The sequence below is a fragment of the Pristiophorus japonicus genome, chromosome 13, assembly GCF_044704955.1.
Source record: "Pristiophorus japonicus isolate sPriJap1 chromosome 13, sPriJap1.hap1, whole genome shotgun sequence".
Classification (NCBI taxonomy): Eukaryota; Metazoa; Chordata; class Chondrichthyes; family Pristiophoridae; genus Pristiophorus; species Pristiophorus japonicus.
This window is the reverse complement of record NC_091989.1, coordinates 183921902-183942005: the sequence shown is the minus strand read 5'-3', so window position 1 is coordinate 183942005 and position 20104 is coordinate 183921902.

The window sequence follows — 20104 nt, the reverse complement described above, 5'->3', positions numbered from 1 at the left end:
CATCCCCAACCTCCCTACTACTAATTGGTGGTCTGTACACAACTCCCACTAAAGTTTTCTGCCCTGTGGTGTTTTGCAGCTCTACCCATATAGATTCCGCATCATCCAAGCTAATGTCCTTCCTTACTATTGCGTTCTCTTTAACCGGTAACACTACGTCACCTCCTTTTCCTTCCTGTCTATCCTTCCTGAATATTAAATACCCCAGATGTTGAGTTCCCAGCCTTGGTCACTCTGCAGCCATGCCTCCGTAGTCCCAATTACATCCTATCCGTTAACAGCTATCTGCTCAGTTAATTCATCCACCTTATTGCGAATGCATTGAGACTCAGAGCCTTCAGGCTTGTTTTTTTTGACACTCTTTGTCCTTTTAGAATTATGTTGTAATGTGGCCCTTTTTGAATTTTGCCCTTGATTTCTCTGCCCTCCACTCTTGCTTTTCTCCTTCCTGCCTTTTGTTTCTTCTTCTTTTTACTTCCCTCTACCTCCCTGCATTGATTCCCATCCTCCTGCCATATTAGTTTAAACCCTCCCCAACAGCACTAGCAAGCAGTCCGCCCAGGATATCGGTTCCGGTCCTGTCCAGGTGCAGACCGTCCGGTTTGTACTGGTCCCACCTCTCCCAGAACCAGTTCCAATGTCCCAGGAATTTGAATCCCTCCCCCTTGCACCATTCCTCAAGCCACGTATTCATCTGAACTATCCTGCGATTCCTATTCTGACTAGCACGTGGCACTGGTAGCCATCCTGAGATTACTACCTTTGAGGTCTTACTTTTTAATTTAGCTCCTAGCTCCCGAAATTCAGCTTGTAGGACCTCATCCCATTTTTTACCTATATCATTGGTACCTATATGCACCATGACAGCTGGCTGTTCACCCTCCCCCTCCAAAATGCCCTGCAGGAGCTCAGAGACATCCTTGACACTTGCACCAGGGAGGCAACATACCATCCTGGAGTCGCGTTTGCAGCCGCAGAAACGTCTATCTATTCCCCTTAAAATAGAATCCCCTATCACTATAGCTCTCCCACTCTTTTTCCTGCCCTCCTGAGCAGTAGAGTCACCCATGGTGCCATGAACTTGGCTGCTGCTGCCCTCCCCTGATGAGCCATCTCCCCCAACAGTACCCAAAGTGGTGTATCTGTTTTGGAGGAAGATGACCGCAGGGGACACCTGCACTACCTTCCTTCCCCTGCTCTCCCTGCTGGTCACCATTCCCTATCTGCCTGTGTAACCTTTACCTGCGGTGTGACCAACTCACTAAATGTGCTATTCACGACATCCTCAGCATTGCGAATCCATGCGCACTCCATTGCTGCAATGCAGTCTGTCAGGAGCTGCAGCTGGACACACTTCCTGCACACATAGTAGTCAGGGACACTGGAAACGTCCCTGATTTCCAACATAGCACAGGAGGAGTATGACACAGATCTGGGCTCTCCTGCCATGACTTAACCCTTAGATTAACTTAATTTGGCAACTCTGCCAAAGGTTTCCTACTAATAAGAAAAGAAAAAGAAAAAGATAAAATACTCACCAATCCACCAGCCAATCACTTACCCGCTTGGCTCTAACGTCACACTTCGATTTCTTTTTACTTCTTTGCTTACCTTCTGCCCCTGCATCAGCTGGCTCCTCCGACTGCCCGAACTCCTGAACTCTCAGGCCTTTTATAGGCCTCTCGATCTCCCGCTCCTCCGACTGCCCGAACTCCCGAACTCTCGGGCATTTTATAGGCCTCTCGATCTCCCACCAGCCTTTATTATCCATCCCCAATTGCCACCTGAGAAGGTGGTGGTGAGCCGCCTTCTTGAACGGCTGCAGTCCGTGTGATGAAGGTGCTCCCACAGTGCCATTAGGGAGGGAGTTCCAAGATTTTGACCAGCAAGGAACGGCCTATATATTTCCAAGGCAGGATGGTGTGTAACTTGGAGGGGACCTTGGATGTGATGGTGTTCCCATGCGCCTGCTGCCCATGTCCTTCTGGGGGGTAGAGGTTGTGGGTTTGGGAGGTCACCGGAACTTTAATCACATACCTGGTTAAAACGAGAGTCCCAAGTATTTGAGATGCCGGTGAAAAGAACACATTGTTTAATATAACTTCAGATAGTTGCGATTGGTTTAACATTTGCGTCATTTGCCAGATAGCAAAACACATCTTTTTTGAATTTCCTCGATGCTGAGATGCATCGATAGAATAACTGGGACCACGCGGGCGGGAAGAGAATCCAACATGGAGACCCAAGTGGACCACCATGGAGAGACTGTCGCTTGGAGACTCGACTGGACAGCTAAGGAGAGACACCAAGGGATGGTGATCAAGAGGAGGCACCCACATGGGACTGAGATGGGTAAACCGTTGAGGCAGTGGCCTCAAGTGTCAGGCAGGCAGATGGGAGAGGAAGCAGTGTGACGATTTTGGTGTCACTTAGATTGTGTCAGTCTTTGTAAACACAGATTACCAGAACAATACCTAATGCCTGCAGTTTAACCATGGCAAAGAACTCGTTCACAGACATAACCCTTAATTAGGTGCTGAGACAACAGGTTAGAGCTAGAGTACTGCTGATCCAACCCAACCAACTCGCAGCCCCCCCACCCCCCCCACCCCACCACATCCTAATTAATTGTTATAAATAATCACAACCACAGAGAGAAGTGAGGGCTATGGCTACAGCTTTAGCACAGAGCGATTCATCATTATAACAGAACGATAGAACCATAGAATCATACAGCATCGAAGGAGGCAATTTGCCCCATCGCACATGTGCCAGTTGTTTGAAAGAGACATCCAAATAATTCCCACTCCCCCTACTCTTTCTCCATAGCCGTGGAAAATTTTCACCCCAAGTATTTATCGAATTCTCTTTTGAAAGTTGCGATTAATTCTGCTTCCACCACCCTTTCAGACAGTGCATTGCAGATCACAACGTAAAAATATTTCTCCTCATTTTCCATCTCTGGTTCTTCGTCTAGTGCCTTAAATTTGCATCCTCTGGTTAGCTCCTGCTCGTGAAACAGTTTCTCCTTATTTATTCTATCAAAACCCTTCAGGATTTTGAACACCTCTACTAAATCTCCCCTTTACCATCCATGCTCTAAGGAGAACAACCCCAGCTTCTCCAGTCTCTCCACATAACTAAAGTCCCTCATCCCTGGTACCTTTCTGGTAAATCTCCTCGGCGCCCTCTCTAAGGCCTTGACACCCTTCCTCAAGTGTGGTGCCTATGAGGGGAGAGGCAGACCCTTTCCTGTCCCCCTACTAGGCGTTACAATTATCGATCACGTAACCCAAATGCCCCTGCACCACGGACTGACCTCACTCACTTTGCCAGGGCAGGAATTGAAATTCTCCAGCGCTGCGCTTCCTTTAAATGCATTGACTAACTCACTTCACATGCGGTAATATATGCCATGCACGCACAGTCTTTTGCTGGGCCAGTGAACTAAAAGGGCGACCAATTTTTTGTTAATGATCGCAAGAGGCCAATAGGTTAGGAAAATCAGCGAGCGCTCAGATATTAGACGTTTAAGCGGTAATGAGAAAAAAAAAAGGTTTTATTCAAATCATGTTCATTTTTATTCAGTCATCCTCTTGTGTCTCCTATATATTTAATGTATTTCATTCAAAGCTTTTCTGCACCCTGGGCAGGCTAGTCTAGCAAAGCCTACTATGTGATCCAGAGTATTTTAATTAATAACAGATTAAATTCACCCCTGCCGTTTGCTGGGTCAAGTTATGCTGTTGCTTCAAAGCATGAAAAAAAAATACAAAGGCTGATATCTTTTGTCGAAGGCAGAAGGCGATTGTAAAAGTGTCGCTCGGCCAAGGGACTATGTGGTGCACTGGGTTAGTTACTAACCTGCCAGTTCTGACAGTTAGGTTCCAATCGCAGATCAGACCAGTTCCTTACAATTCTTTGCACAGTTCTGGTCTCCACTTTACAAAAAGGCACTGGAAAAGATGTAAAAACGATTTACAAGAATCATGGCATGAACTTGAGCACATAAATCTAGGCTGACACTCCCAGTGGAGTGCTGAGGGAGTGCTGCACTGTCAGAGGTGCCGTCTTTTGGATGAGATGTTAAAGCGAGGCCCCATCTGCTCTCTCAAGTGGATATAAAAGATCCCACGGCACTATTTCGAAGAAGAGCAGGGGAGTTATCCCCAGTGTTTTGGCCAATATTTATCCCTCAATCAACATAACACAAGCAGGTTATCTGGTCAAAATCACATTGTTGTTTGTGAGAGCTTGCTTGTGTGCAAATTGGCTGCCGTGTTTCCCACATTGCAGCAGTGACTGCACTCCAAAAGTACATCATTAGCTGTAAAGCACCTTGAGATGTCCGGTGGTCATGAAAGGGACTATATAAATGCATGTCTTTCATTCTTTACTAGAACTGAGGTTATAATATCAGGAAAGACTGCACAGGCTAGGTCTTTTTACTCTTGAAAAAATGAAGGGGCTGGTAGAGGTTATTAAGATTATGAAGGGTTTTGATAGGGTCGATGTAGAGAAAATGTTTCCACTTGTGGGGGATCCAAAACAAGGTGTCATAAATATAAGGTAGCCACTAATAAATCCAATAACAAATTCAGGAGAAACCTCTTTACCCACTGTACTGCAGCATTTTACAATTTTTTTTCGATTAAAATTATAATTTGCTTTTCTATTTTTTTGCCAAAGTGGATAACCTCACATTTTCCCACATTATACTCCATCTGCCAAATTTTTGCACACTCACTGCCTGTCTAAATCCCTTTGCAGATTTTTTGTGTCCTCCTCACAATTTGCTTTCCCACCCATCTTTGTATCATCAGCAAACTTGGCTACATTACACTCGGTCCCTTCATCCAAGTCATTAATATAGATTGTAAATATGTAAGGACCCAGCACCGATCCCTGCGGCACCCCACTAGTCACTGTTTGCCAACCGGAAAATGACCCATTTATCACGACTCTCGGTTTTCTGTTAGTTAGCCAATCCTCTACTAATGCTAATATATTACCCCCAACCCCATGCACTTTTATCTTGTGCAGTAACCTTTTATGTGGCACCTTATCGAATGCCTTCTGGAAATCCAAATACACCACATCCACTGGTTCCCCTTTATCCAACCTGCTCGTTACATCCTCAAAGATATTTCCAAGTCAGGGTGGTGTAACGTGGAGGGGAATTTGCAGGTGGTGGTGTTCCAATGGACCTGCTGCCCTTGTCCTTCTAGGTGGTAGAAGTCACCGGTTTGGGAGGTGTCGCTGAAGAATTCTTTACCAAAGAAAGTTGTTGAGGCCAGTTCGTTAGATATATTCAAAAGGAAGTTAGATGTGGCCCTTATGGCTAAAGGGATCAAGGGGTATGGAGAGAAAGCAGGAATGGGGTACTGAAATGCATGATCAGCCATGATCTTATTGAATGGTGGTGCAGGCTCGAAGCGCCGAATGGCCTACTCCTGCACTGCCTACTTTCTATATTTCTATGTTTATAATCAGGAATTGTGTTTGCTCAGTTGTAAGGAGCAGGCTTCGGGAAGGATTTTGATGGCAGGGAGTGTGGTGCACCTCCGGCAGTGCAGCACTCCTTCAGCACTGCACTGGAGTGGCAGCCTTAATCTGTGCTCAACTCTCTCAAGTGGGACTTGAACCCACAAGCTAATGACTCAGAGGCAGTAGTGCTGACACTGAGCCGTGGCTGACCCCTAACAACTCTCAACAGTTTAGTGGGAACAGGGTCGAGGGAGCAGGAGTTGGGTCTCAATCTGTAACGGATCAGTTCTGTAACGTATACACATGTAAGCATGCTCAGAGGCTTGTGGAGCTGTTGCTCTGTGAGTGGCTTAGCCAGTCACATGATGCTCACAAGACTCAATGGCCCCGACATAGGTGGCCTTACCGCCCACTGTCGCCGAGTGCCGTCGGGTTTTGCCGCAGGTCTCCCCTCTGTGCCAGTTTCCACTTGGGCTGCAGCTGGCAGTCAAGTAGCGCAAGTGTCCAGCCGCCCGCCAAGCTGCTAGCTTGGTGCAGGCGGGAGTTGGCAGGAGTCAGCGGCAGCAGGGGGAAGGACTGCTGCGTGGAAGCAGGTCTAACCGCGACAGTAAGTACGAAGACCTGTAAAAAAATGTTCGCGAACATCTTTTAATTATTTTTTTTTTACAGCGGCTTACCTGAATGGGCTCCCCTGAAGGTCTTCCGGTGTCTTTTTTTTGGCGATGATTTTCATTTTCAGATCTTCCACCCTCCCTGGGCATGACTCCATCCTCGGCGGCACTTGGGCGATAACCGCCGAGATTGAGAGCTCCTGCCCGCTGCCGCCCAGATTGATGGCATAAGCCGTTATTTGGCCGTCAGGCGGTACTGCCACCTCTTTTAGAGGGATCTTCCTGGCAAAGGCCCGCCTGGTCTCTCGGCGGCCATCGGCGGTCCTTTAGGCGGCACTTGGCTGGGCCTTGGCCGTCACCGAATTTGTGCCCAATAAAACCCCAGTTAATTGAGTTCAGATTCTTCACGCTGAGACGTGCAGTTGTGAGCCTGGTGGATGAACTAGTAGAGTTCAGTTTAATTGTTAAACTTTTGCTCATAAACCAGCTAGTTTTATACAGCAAATGTGTAGCCATGAATTCTTCAGCAAAGAACCCATGAAGCAAACACTGTACAAGTTTCACACTAGACCCTCAATTATCAACTGTGCCATCGGTGGGGGAAGATTAAATTCTCTTCAATAAAAGATGTGTTTAGTATACTGTACAAAGTGACAACTGCAATCTGATAAGAGGGAGATTAAAAAAAAAGATCAGGCTTCAGTTATCAAACCTGGCTGAATCACAAAGCACGACATGACTGAAGCTTTTGTGTCGTTTTCAACAGTTCTTGTCTGTCATTACAGAACTCGTCATTATCTGTACTCCAGGCAACACAAGTGCAAGCCATTGTGATAAACAACAAAAAAATCAAGGCCCCTGGAGACCAGGCTGAGGAAAACATCTCTGATCCCAGCCGAGAAAGTTGTTATTCTGACTGAGAGCATGACCTGCACTGCTAGCTGGCAAACACAGTCTAATCTGCCCTCGCCCAGCTCCCCAGAGGAAGGCCTTGTAACATCCATCGTGCTGAAGTGAGCATTTTTTTTGCTTTCTGTGACTCGTCAGGCACCACCACTTAGGCCTGGTCAGATCCTGTGGCATATCGTGCTCCATTCCTGAGCACCGCACCTCAAGGAAAGCCCTGGAGGGAGTGCAGCGTAGGTGCACCAGTGTGATACCACGGCTGGAAAAAGACTTCAATTAATAGGACAGTTCGCACAAACTGGGCTTGTATTCCCTCGAGCGTAGAAGATTAAGGGGCGATCTAATTGAGGTGTTTAAGATGATTAAAGGTTTTGATAGGACGGATCCTACTTCCTCTGGTGGAGGGAGTCCAGAACAAGAGAGCATGACCTTAACATTAGAGCCAGAGGCGATGTCAGGAAAAATAGGGCAATGGAAATCTGGAATTCTCTCTCCGTGCTGAGGCTGGGGCTCATTTTAACATTTCAAAGCTGAGATTGCAAAAATTTTTGTTAGATAAAGGTATTTAGGGTTCATAGAATCATAGACATTTACGGCACGGGAGGAGGCCATTTTGGCCCATCGTGTCCGCACCGGCCGACCAAGAGCTATCCAGCCTAATCCCACGTTCCAGCTCTTGGTCCGTAGCCCTGTAGGTTATAGCACTTCAAGTGCACATCCAAGTACTTTTTAAATGTGGTGAGGGTTTCTACCTCGACCACCCTTTCAGGCAGTGAGTTCCAGACCCCCACCACCATCTGGGTGAAGAGATTTCCCCTCAAATCTCCTCTAAAGCTCCCCCAATTACTTTAAATCTATGCCCCCTGGTTGTTGACACCTCTGCCAAGGGAAACAGGTCCGTCCTATCCACTCTATCCAGGCCCCTCATAATGTTATACACCTCAATCAGGTCTCCCCTCAGCCTCCTCTGTTCCAAAGTAAACAGACCCAATAGAAACATAGAAACATAGAAAATAGGTGCAGGAGCAGGCCATTCAGCCCTTCTAGCCTGCACCGCCATTCAATGAGTTCATGGCTGAACATGAAACTTCAGTACCCCCTTCCTGCTTTCTCGCCATAACCCTTGATCCCCCGAGTAGTAAGGACTTCATCTAACTCCCTTTTGAATATATTTAGTGAATTGGCCTCAACTACTTTCTGTGGTAGAGAATTCCACAGGTTCACCACTCTCTGGGTGAAGAAGTTTCTCCTCATCTCGGTCCTAAATGGCTTACCCCTTATCCTCAGACTGTGACCCCTGGTTCTGGACTTCCCCAACATTGGGAACATTCTTTCTGCATCTAACCTGTCTAAACCCGTCAGAATTTTAAACGTTTCTATGATGTCCCCTCTCATTCTTCTGAACTCCAGTGAATACAATCCCAATTGATCCAATCTTTCTTGATAGGTCAGTCCCGCCATCCCGGGAATCAGTCTGGTGAACCTTCGCTGCACTCCCTCAATAGCAAGAATGTCCTTCCTCAAGTTAGGAGACCAAAACTGTACACAATACTCCAGGTGTGGCCTCACCAAGGCCCTGTACAACTGTAGCAACACCTCCCTGCCCCTGTATTCAAATCCCCTCGCTATGAAGGCCAACATGCCATTTGCTTTCTTAACCGCCTGCTGTACCTGCATGCCAACCTTCAATGACTGATGTACCATGACACCCAGGTCTCGTTGCACCTTCCCTTTTCCTAATCTGTCACCATTCAGATAATAGTCTGTCTCTCTGTTTTTACCACCAAAGTGGATAACCTCACATTTATCCACATTATACTTCATCTGCCATGCATTTGCCCACTCACCTAACCTATCCAAGTCACTCTGCAGCCTAATAGCATCCTCCTCGCAGCTCACACTGCCACCCAACTTAGTATCATCCGCAAATTTGGAGATACTGCATTTAATCCCCTCGTCTAAATCATTAATGTACAATGTAAACAGCTGGGGCCCCAGCACAGAACCTTGCGGCACTCCACTAGTCACTGCCTGCCATTCTGAAAAGTACCCGTTTACTCCTACTCTTTGCTTCCTGTCTGACAACCAGTTCTCAATCCACGTCAGCACACTACCCCCAATCCCATGTGCTTTAACTTTGCACATTAATCTCTTGTGTGGGACCTTGTCGAAAGCCTTCTGAAAGTCCAAATATACCACATCAACTGGTTCTCCCTTGTCCACTTTACTGGAAACATCCTCAAAAAATTCCAGAAGATTTGTCAAGCATGATTTCCCTTTCACAAATCCATGCTGACTTGGACCTATCTTTCCTCATAGCCAAAATTCTCCAGACCAGGCAACATTCTTGTAAATCTCCTCTGCACCCTTTCCAGTGCAATCGCATCTTTCCTGTAACGTGGTGACCAGAACTGCACACAGTACTCCAGCTGTGGCCTAACCAGTGTTTTATACAGTTCAAGCATAACCTCCTTGCTCTTGTATTCCATGCCTCGACTAATAAAGGCAAGTATTCCATCTGCCTTCTTAACCACCTTATCGACCTGTCCTGCTACCTTCAGGGATCTGTGGACCTGCACTCCAAGGTCCCTTTGTTCCTCTACACTTTTCAGTGCCGTATCAGTTAATGTGTATTCCTTTGCCTTGTTAAACCTCCCCGAATGCAATTCTCTCACACTTGTCCGGATCGAATTCCATTTGCCACTGCTCTGCCCACCTGACCAGTACATTGATATCTTCCTGCAGTCCGCAGCTTTCTTCTTCATTATCAACCACACGGCCAATTTTAGTGTCATCTGCAAAACCCCAACTTTTAAGTCCAAATCATTGATATATACCACAAAAAGCAAGGGACCCAGCACTGAGCCCTGCGGAACCCCACTGTATACAGCCTACCAGTCACAAAAACATCCATCAAACATGACCCTTTGCTTCCTGCCTCCGGCCAATTTTGGATCCAACTTGCCACTTTGTCCTGGATCCAATGGGCTTTTACTTTCATGACCAGTCTGTATGTGGGACCTTATCAAAAGCTTTGCTAAAACCATATACACTACATCATACACATTGCCCTTATCGATCCTCCTGGTTACCTCCTTGAAAAATTCAATCAAGTTAGTCAGACAGGAACTTCCCTTAACAAGTCCATGCTGACTGTCCTTGATTAATCCATGTCTTTCCAAATGAAGCTTTATCCTGTCCCTCAAGAATTTTTCCAAAAATTTTTCGAGGAGTCACCGAGGTTAGGTTGACTGGCCTGTAATTACTCGGTCTGTCCTTTTCTCCATTTTTAAACAAAGTACAACATTAGCAGTCCTCCAGTCCTCTGGCACAACACCTGTAGCCAGAGAGGATTGGAAAATGATGGTCAGAGCCTCTGCTTTTTACTCTTTTGCTTCTCCTCTTAACAGCCTGAGATACATTTCATCCGGGCCTGGGGATTTATCCACTTTCAAAGCTGCTAAGCCCCTTAATACTTTCTCTCTCACTATGTTTATCTCGTCTAATATTTCACACTCTTCCTCCCGCATTGCAAAGTCTGCATCACCCCTCTCTTTTGTGAAAACAGATGCAAAGTATTCATTAAAAATCATACCCACATCTTCCACCTCCACACACAGATTTCCTTTATGGTCTCTAATAGGCCCCAATCTTTCTCTAGTTATCTTCTTGTTTTAATATATTTATAATCTTTGGGTTTTTTCTAATTTTACTTGCCAACATTCTTTTATGCTCTCTCTTTGCTTTCCTGGTATCTTTTTAACTGCACTCCTGCACTTCTTATACTCCTCTAGAGCCTCTGCAGTGTTGAGTTCCCAGTATCTGTCATAAGCTTCCCTTTTTTTCTTTCTCTTACCCTGTATGTCCCTTGACATCCAGGGGGCTCTAGATTTGTTAGTCCCACCTTTTTTTTAAGTGAACATACTTGCTCTGTACCCTCAGGATCTCCTCCTTGAAAGTCTCTCACTGCTCTGACACTGATTTACCATCAAGTAGTCGTTTCCAGTCCACTTTGGCCAAATCCCATATCAGCTCAGCAAAATTGGCTTTACCGCAATTGAGAACTTTTTTTTTCCTGGTCCTCTTTTGTCCTTTTCTATAACAATCCTAAATCTGACTGAATTTGATCACTCACACCAAAATGCTCCCCTCCACCTGCCCAGCTTCATTCCCCAAAACCAAGTCCAGAACTGCCCCCTCCCTTGTTGGGCTTGTTACACACTGACTAAAGAAGTTCTTCTGAATGCATTTTAGGAATTCCGCACCCTCTGTACCATTTACACTACTATTTTGCCAGTTAATATTAGGGTAGTTGAAAATCCCCACTATTACAGCTCTATAGTTTTTGCACTTCACAGCAATTTTCCCACATATTTGTTCTTCTATCTCCCTCTGACTGCTTGAGGGTCTACAGTCCACTCCCAGTGATGTGATCGCCCCTTTTTTGTTCTTTAGTTCAACCCATATGGCCTCGTTTGATGACCCCTCTAACATATCATCCCTTCTCACAGCTGTAATTGTTTCTTTAATCAATACTGCAACCCCCCGCCTTTTCTACCCCCCTCTCTACCCCGTCTGAAAACCCTGTAACCAGGAATGTTGAGCTGCCATACCTGCCCTTCTTTCAGCCATGTCTCAGTAATAGCGATAATATCATACTCCCAAGTGTCTATCTGTGCTCTCAGCTCATCTGCCTTAATCCCTATACTCCTTGCATTGAAGTATATACCATTTAGTATTGCCAAACTCCCCTGTTGTTCATTTTCCAGCCCTTGTTTCCTCTGTCTTCCAAATTCACTTTCTATTTCTACTTCCCTGCTGCCCAATTCCAGCTTTGCTTCTCTGTCCACTGAATCTATTCTCCGGTTCCCATCCCCCTGCCAAGCAAACCCCCACCGCGAGGATACTGATCCCGGCTCTGCTGAGGTGCAACCCGTCTGGCTTGTACAGGTCCCACCTTCCCCAGACGCGGCCCCAATGCCTCAGGAATCTAAAGCCCTCCCGCGTGCACCATCTCTCCAGCCACGCATTCATCTTCCCTATCCACCTATTTCTGTAACCACTAGCACGAGGCACTGGAAATAATCCGGAGATTACTACCGTTGAGGTCCTGCTTTTTAATCTCTCTCCTAGCTCCCTAAACTCTGCCTGCAGGACCTCATCCTGCTTTCCAGCTATGACACTGGTACCGATTGACCACGACCTCTGGCAGTTCACCCTCTCCCCACAGAATGTCTTGCAGCCGCTCGGTAACATCCTTGACCCTGGCACCAGGGAGGCAACATACCATCCTGGAGTCATGTCTGCGGCCGCAGAATCGCCTATCTGTTCCCCTGACTCTCGAATTCCCTAGCTCTATTGCTCTTCTACTCTTCTTCCTCCCCCCCTGTGCAGTTGAACCGCCCGTGGTGCCGTGGTCTTGGCTCTGATTGCGCTCCCCAGAGGCACCATCGCCCTCACCAGTACTCAGAACAGAATACTGGCTGGAGAGCGAGATGGACTCGGAGGATTCCTCAACTACCTGCCTAGTACTCCTCTTCTCTCTGGTGGTCACCGACTTCCTCTCTGCCTGCACACTCTTCAGCTGCAGGGTGACCGCCTCTAGAAACGTGCCATCCACGAAATTCTCAGTCTCGCTGATGCAGCGCAGTGACTCCAGACGCCGCTCAAGCTCCGAAACGCAGAGCTCGAGTTGCTGCAGCTGGAGACACCTCGTGCACGCGTGGTCGTCCAGGCAGTGCGAAGCATCCAGGATTTCCCACAGGGCACAGGATGTGCACTCCACGGGACTGAGCTGTCCTGCCGTGCCTCTAGTTAATAGACTCGGAACTATCGAGCAGAAATAAAATCTAAAACTTAGCAAAATACACCCAGCAGCGACTCAGCAATCAGTTGATTTAATTAATGAGTTTTTTTAGATTAGAAATATCACTTGTCTATGTTTACTTTTTTAATTGTGGCTCTTCACTTACACCAATGCCCAAGATTAAAAAAAAAGAAAAATAGAGAAATGGTCACCAACTAACCAGCCAATCACTTACCTGCTTGGCTATGACATCAATATTTAAATCTTTTTACTTCTTATCCTCCCAGGTCAGTTGGTGCTGTTTTGCCTGGTTGCTCGGCTGACTCGAGTCCTTTGTAGGTTTGCCGCTGCTCCTGCTCTCGCGCCCTTTCCTTTCCTTTTCAAATATTTATCCAATTCCCCTTTTGAAAGTTACCGTTGAATCTAATTCCACTGCCCTTTCAGGCAATGCATTCCAGAGCAAATCGCTGCGTAAAAAAGGATTCTCCTCCTCTCCCCTCTGGTTATTTTGCCAATGATCTTAAATTTGTGTCCTCTGATTACCGACCCTCCCGCCAGTGGAAGCAGTTACTTACTGGCCCTTGGGAGGACAGACGTACCAACATTAGCATCCTCGACTAGGCCAACATCTCCAGCATTGAAGCACTGACCACACTCGATCAGCTCCGCTGGGCAGGTCACATTGTTCGCATGCCAGACATGAGACTCCCAAAGCAAGCGGCGCTCTACTCGGAACTCGTCCACGGCAAAACGAGCCAAAGGTGGGCAGAGGAAACATTACAAGGACACCCTCAAAGCTGCCCTGATAAAGTGCGACATCCCCACTGACACCTGGCAGTCCCTGGCCAAAGACCGCCCTAAGTGGAGGAAGTGCATCCGGGAGGGCGCTGAGCACCTCAAGTCTCGTCGCCGAGAGCATGCAGAAATCAAGCGCAGGCAGCGGAAAGAGCGTGCGGCAAACTAGTCCCACCCACCCTTACCCCCAACGACTATCTGTCCCACCTGTGACAGGGACTGTGGCTCTCATATTGGACTGTTCAACCATCTAAGGACTCATTTTAAGAGTGGAAGCAAATCTTCCTCGAGTCCCAGAGACTGTCTATAATGATGATCAAAACCACTCGTAATTTTGAATCTCTCCTTAACCTTCTCTGCTCTACGGAGAACAATCCCAGCTTTTCTAATCTCTCCACACAGCCACTCTGCAACTGCTGCAGATTTGCTGTCAACATTTTCATTGGATTTGCAGCAACGGCAGAGCAAATATTACGGAGACGGTTTGCTGAGTTTCGCATGGCGGAAGATTTGCCCGTTGACCGCACATATTAGAAATTTGCAGCTAGTTTCACAATCATAGCCTCATAGAAGTTTACGGCACAGAAAGAGGCCATTTCGGCCCATTGTGTCCTCGCCGGCCGACCAAGAGCTACCCAGCCTAATCCCACTTTCCAGCTCTAGGTCCGGAGCCCTGTAGGTTACGGCACTTGAAGTGCATATCCAAATATTTTTTAAATGCGATGAGGGTTTCTGTCTCTACCACCCTTTCAGGCAGTGAGTTCCAGACCCCCACCACCCTCTGGGTGAAAAAGTTTCTTCTCAAATCCCCTCTAAACCTCCCCCCCCGCAATTACTTTAAATCTATGCTCCCTGGTTGTTGACCCCTCTGCTAAGGGAATTAGGCCCTTCCTAGCCACTCTATCTAGGCCTCTCATAATTTTATACACCTCAATTAGGTCTCCCCTCAGCCTCCTCCGTTCCAAAGAAAACAACCCCAGCCTATCCAATCTTTCCTCCTAGCTAAACTTCTCCAGTCCTGGCAACATCCTCGTAAATCTCCTCTTTACCCTCTCAATGTATGTAATCAGTCAGCAAGGTTCCCCTCCCCTGTTGGACAAATTCAACACAATTACCCCACGTAGCTTAATCCCTACTGTCCCATGAACCCCCATCCTACTCCCTCTCCAATGTTAGGCTTGGCAAGATGATGCAACCCAAACGCCCATGTTCAGTTTGTGTCTGTGGCCATATTAGATGTATAATTGAAAAGGACAAAAAATTGCAGGGTTATTGGGAAAGATCAGAGGAAATTAGATCAATTGGATAGTTCTTTGCAAGAGCCGGCACAACAGCGATTCCATAATTCTATGAAAGAAAGACTTGGATTTATACAGCACCTTTCACGACCACCAAAGCGCTTTACAGCCAATGAAGCACTTTTGAAGTGTAGTCACTGTTGTAATGTAGGAAATGTCAGACTTTTTTTGAATGTTCATGATTCATATATGAAAGTGAAACAGGGCTGATTCCACATGTTTTAATTTCTCCGCATGAATTGTGAGCAGTTTACAAAAAGAAGTGCACAAATTGTGGGAAAAGTGAAGAGCGATGCATGCAATGGAGGATGGATTATCCCAGCATGCACAGCAGTAGTGAATACCCTCTATTAAAACTCACTTAAGGCCTCGTGTGACAGAGGCAGCCTGCTGCTTTTAACCGTGATATTGGCAGGCGTCAGTGGTTCGCAACTGAACATCTCCCACCTGGGAGCTGTCCAACGTTGTCAACTCTACGTCAATTTCTATCAAATGCTTCTGACAGGAAAGACAGCTGTGCACAGTAAAACTACATGTTCAGCACCTTCGAGGTGCTTGAGAATCATCAGCGCGAACTAAAAGAAAAGAAAAAGAAAGAACTTGCATTTCGATAGCGCCTTTTGTGAGCTCGGGTCATCGCAAAGTGTAGTCACTGTTGTAATGTAGCAAACACAGCAGCTAATTTGCACACAAGCAAGCTCACAATGGGCTGGATTTTCGGATGGAGGATTTTTAGGGTGTTTCTTATCGATAAGGGAATAAGGGGTTATGGGGAGCGGGCAGGGAAGTGGACCCGAGCCCATGATCAGATCAGCCATGATGGCATTAAATGGCGAAGCAGGCTCGAGGGGCAGTATGGCCGACTTGTGTTCCTATTTCTTATGTTCTTATGTAATGGCGACGGGACGGTAAAGTTTGTGCCAGGAAATGGTTTGCGTTGTCAGCCACAAAATTCATCAGCTGGGCCCTGAGTGTGGAGCGGAGTGCTAAGAGAGGCATTCCACACCTCTGTTAGGGCGCAAGGCTGTCTGAACAACTGAAAATGCCCGAGCTAAACATAGAAACATAGAAAATAGGTGCAGGAGTTGGCCACTCGGCCCTTCGAGCCTTCACCACCATTCAATAAGATCATGGCTGATCAGTCACCTCAGTACCCCTTTCCTGCTTTCTCTCCATACCCCTTGATCCCTTTAGTCATAAGGGCCATATCTAACTCCCTCTTGAATATACCCAATGAACTGGCATCAACAACTCTCTGCGACAGGGAATTCCACAGGTTAACAACTCTCTGAGTGAAGAAGTTTCTCCTCATCTCAGTCCTAAATGGCTTAGCCCTTATCCTTAGACTATATCCCTGGTTCTGGACTTCCCCATCATCGGGAACATTCTTCCTGCATCTAACCTGTCCAGTCCCGCCAGAATTTTATATGTTTCTATGAGATCCCCTCTCAGCCTTCTAAATTCCAGCGAATTCAGGCCCAGTCGAACCAGTCTCCCCTCAAATGTCAGTCCTGCTATCCTGGGAATCAGTCTGGTGAACCTTCGCTGCACTCCCTCAATAGCAAGAATGTCCTTCCTCAGATTAGGAGACCAAAACTGAACACGATATTCCAGGTGAGGCCTCACTAAGGCCCTGTACAGCTGCAGTAAGACCGCTCTGCTCCTATACTCAAATCCCTTAGCTATGAAGGCCAACATACCATTTGCCTTCTTCACCGCCTGCTGAACCTGCATGCCAACTTTCAATGACTGATGTACCATGACACCCAGGTCTCGCTCCCCTTTTCCTAATCTGCCGCCATTCAGATAATATTCTGCCCTCATGCTTTTGCCACCAAAGTGGATAACCTCACATTTATCCACATTATACTGAATCTGCCACGCATTTGCCCACTCACCTTACCTGTCCAAGTCACTCTGCAGCCTTTTACCATCCTCCTCACAGCTCACACCGCCACCCAGCTTAGTGTCATCTGCAAACTTGGAGATATTACACTTAATTCCCTCATCCAAATCATGAATGTATATTGTAAAGAACTGGGTCCCAGCACTGAGCCCTGCGGCACCCCACTAGTCACTGCCTGCCATTCTGAAAAGGACCCGTTTATCATGACTCTCTGTTTCCTGTCTGCCAACCAGTTCTCTATCCACGTCAGTACATTACCCCTAATACCATGTGCTTTAATTTTGCACACCAATCTCTTGTGCGGGACCTTGTCAAAACCCTTTTGAAAGTCCAAATACACCACATCCACTGGTTCTCCCTTGTCCACTCTACCAGTTACATCCTCAAAAAATTCTAGAAGATTTGTCAAGCACGATTTCCCTTTCATAAATCCATGCTGACTTGGACCGATCCCGTCACTGCTTTCCAAATGTGCTGCTATTTCATCTTTAATAATTGATTCCAACATTTTCCCCATTATTGATGTCAGGCTAACCGGTCTATAATTACCCATTTTCTCTGACCCTCCTTTCTTAAAAAGTGGTGTTACATTAGCTACCCTCCAGTCCATAGGAACCGATCCAGAGTCGATAGACTGTTGCAAAATGATCACCAATGCATTTATTATTTCTAGGGCTATTTCCTTAAGTACTCTGGGATGCAGACTATCCCTGGGATTTATCGGCCTTCAATCCCATCAATTTCCCTAACACAATTTCCTGACTACTAAGGATTTCCTTCAGTTCCTCCTTCTCACTCGACCCTCGGTCCCCGAGTATTTCCGGAAGGTTATTTGTGTCTTCCTTCGTGAAGACAGAACCAAAGTATTTGTTTAACTGGTCCGCCATTTCTTTGTAAATTCACCTGAATCTGACTGCAAGGGACCTACATTTGTTTTAACTAATCTTTTTCTCTTCACATATCTATAGAAGCTTTTGCAGTCAATTTTTATGTTCCCAGCAAGCTTCCTCTCATACTCTATTTTCCCCCTCCTAATTCAACCTTTTGTCCTCCTCTGCTGTATTACAAAATTCTTCCAGTCCTCAGGTTCACTGCTTTTTCTGGCCAATTTTGAAGCCTCTTCCTTGGATTTAACACTATCCGTAATTTCCCTTGTTAGCCACGGTTGAGCCATCTTCCCCATTTTATTTTTACTCCAGACAGGGATGTAGAAACAGCCGACCTCAGAGCGCCCAGGGAGAGGCTACCATGGAAAAAAAAAATCGCCACAAAACACACAAAAAATATTCCCATTACCTTGAACACCCCACTTTAGGATGAAACACAAAAATAAAAGTCAACAAAGCAATCAAACTTACCTCATTCATTAATTACTTCACTCACCGCTGCTGGGACAGCTCTGACCGCCTGGTTTTCCAGACGGTCCCACCACGACATGCTAGAGGGTTGGCATCAAATAAAAATCAAAGGGATGTCGAAACCGCTGGCACTGCACAGCGACTCGACGCTCCTGGGCATTGCTGCTCCGTGCCCCCCGCAAAACCGGCAACTAATTACCCGGCGGGGCGCTGGGAGCTGGCCGCCTGCCCAGAAACCATTCCTGCCACCATTACCACCCCCCCCCCCACCTCTGGGGCGCGAACAGAGGCGGCAGCTGTTTTAGTGATTATAGATTGAGGGATACATATTGTCCAGGGCACCGGGGATAGCTCCCCTGCTCTTCTTCGAAATGGTGACCGTGAGATCTTTTACTGAGAGGGCAGACGGGGCCCCGGTTCAATTAACGTCACACCCGAGAGGTAGTGGAGTTTAAATGTACCGGAAAATAAAGGTGGCGACAACAGGGAAAAGCTTTTGCAGCAACATTCTGACACTGACAGCAACACAGAGGGATCTGTGGTGGAGAAATCCCAGCGGGAAAATAATCTACTGCAGCAAAGCGAGATGGGGCAAAAGATTGAAAGGCAGAAAGGCTAGAAACTCGTCTCGGGCGCGAGCGCGAAGCAGGCGGCATCAGATGGGCTACCCGTTATACCCAGCGTCTGATATTTAATTCCATTGACTGCGATGGAGCTGAATATCAGGCATTGTGTATACAGGCAGCCCATTCGATACCGTGTCCCATCACCTGTGACGAATTTCTAACCCAAAGACGATGAGAGAGAAAGAAACTCAGAGACAGAGAGGGAAATAATGACAGACAGAGAAAGAGACAATATAATTCAAAGGCTACTCTTAATGTACAGAGGATTACATGGGATATACGACACAGAAACAGGCCATTCGGCCCAACCAGTCCATGCCGGCGTTTATGCTCTACTCGAGCCACCTTTCCACAACTAAACTTACCAGCATAACCCTTCTCCCTCATCTAGCCAGACAGACAAAAGAGACAATGAAATCTGGAGAGAAAATCAGATGAAAACAGCGTTAAATAGGGGGAGGAAGACAGAAATCAAGAGAAGCAGAGCTAGATTATCAGAAAGAGAGAGAAAAGAAACAGAGAGAGAGAGAGACAAAGACAAAGGTAGTGCAGGAAGGTAGTGCAGGAGTCCCCTGTGGTCCGAGAGGCGGGAGTTCCTGGCGTTGGTGAGGTCTATAAAGGCTCAGTGGCAGCGAGAGGCGGCGGCAGTCCGAGAGGCGGGAGTTCCTGGCGTTGGTGAGGTCTATAAAGGCTCAGCGGCAGCGAGAGGCGTGACCTGTGCAGCTGCAGCGGGGAGAGAAGGCAAAAAAGAAGTGGAAAGAAATCAAAAGGTGACGTCACAGCCAAGAGGGTAAGTGATTGGCTGGTGATTGGTGAGTAGTTTTTCTTTTTTCTCTTCTATAACAGTGAGTAACTTTTAACATTGTTGTTGCCAATTTAAGTGTATCTAAGGGTTAAGTCATGGCAGGAGAGCTCGGTCGGGTGTTATGCTCCTCCTGTACCATGTGGGAACTCAGGGATGACTCCAGTGTCCCTGTCGACTATGTGTGCAGGAAGTGTATCCACCTCCAGCTCCTGACGGTCCGCGTTGCGGAGTTGGAGCTGAGTGTGGATTCACTCTGGAGCATGCACGATGCTGAGAATGACGTGAGTATCACATGTAGCGAGTTGGTCGTACCGCAGGGAAAGGGTCCACAGCCAGATAGGGAATGGAAGACCAACAGGAAGAGCAGTGCAAGGAAGGTAGTGCAGGAGTCCCCTGTGGTCATCCCCCTGCAAAACAGATACACTGCTTTGGGTACTGTTGAGGGGGATGACTCATCAGGGGAGGGCAGCAGCAGCCAAGTTCATGGCACCGTGGCTGGCTCTGTT